This window comes from Rattus norvegicus, chromosome 8 (genome assembly GCF_021556685.1).
Source record: "Rattus norvegicus strain SHRSP/BbbUtx chromosome 8, alternate assembly SHRSP_T2T, whole genome shotgun sequence".
Classification (NCBI taxonomy): Eukaryota; Metazoa; Chordata; class Mammalia; order Rodentia; family Muridae; genus Rattus; species Rattus norvegicus.
In genome coordinates, this window is record NC_141541.1 from 123173458 (window position 1) to 123174731 (window position 1274).

The window sequence follows — 1274 nt, forward strand, 5'->3', positions numbered from 1 at the left end:
GAGATAGGATTTCTCACTAAGCCTGGAGCTTGCAGTCTTTCAGCTAGACCATCTAGCCCATAAGTCTTCTTATATTGTTCCCCCATCACAGTGCTAAAGTCACAGGCATATATGGCCACTCTTGATTTTGATGTAAGTCCTGGGGATCTGAATATAGGTCCCGATGCTTGCACAGCAAGCATTCTTGTTCACTGTCCTAGTTAGCACTAACTGTCAGATTGACACAGCTCAGAGTCACCTAGGGATAGAGTCTCTTCTGGAATTGTCTTTACCATGTTGACCTATGGGCATGGCGGTAAGGGACTATCTTGATGCTTAATTGGTGAAGAAGGCCTGTCCCACTGTGGACAGTCCATTTCTTAGGCATGGTTCTGAGTGATAGAAAATTAGCTGAGTAGCCTTGAAGTCATTGAAGAGACAGTTTCCTGAACAGAACTCCAATGACTCAAGCACAAAGATCTACAGTTAATAAACGGGGCCTTGTGAAACTGAAAGGCTTCTGTAAGTCAAAGGACATCATCAATAGGACAAAATGACAGCCTACAGATTGGGAAAGATCTTCATCAATCTTACATCGGACAGAGGGCTAATATCCAAACTACGTAAAGAACTCAAGAAGTTAGACACTGACAACCCAAGGAACCTAGTTTAAAATGGGATGAAGAAATCTTGAATGGCAAAGAAACACTTAAAGGAATGTCCAATGTCCTTAGTCATCAGGGAAATGCAAATCAAAATGACTCTGAGATTCTGCTTTATACCCATCAGAATGGCTAAGATAAAAAACTCAAGGTATAGCACCTGTTATCGAGGATATAGAGCCAAGAGAACACTCCCTCCATTGCTGGTAGGAGTGCAAACTTGTATAACCACTCTGGAAATCAATTTGGCAGTTTTTCAGAAAACTGGGAATAGTTCTACCTCAAGACCCAGTCCTGGGCATATGCCCCCCCCCAAATGCTCTACCATCCCACAAGGATACTTGCTTCATTATGTTCATAGCAGCTTTATTCGTAATAGCCAGAAACTGGAAACAACTTAGATGCCCCTTGAATGAAGAATGGATAAAGAAAATGCGGTTCATTTACACAATGGAATTCTACTCAGCTATTAAAAACAAAGACACCATGAATTTTGCAGGCAAATGGATGGAACTGGAAAATATCATTCTGAGTGAGGTAGCCCAAAGGACGTGCATGGTATGCACTCACTTATAAATGGATATTAGCCATAGGTACAAGGTAACCATGCTGTAATCCACAGACCCAAAGAAG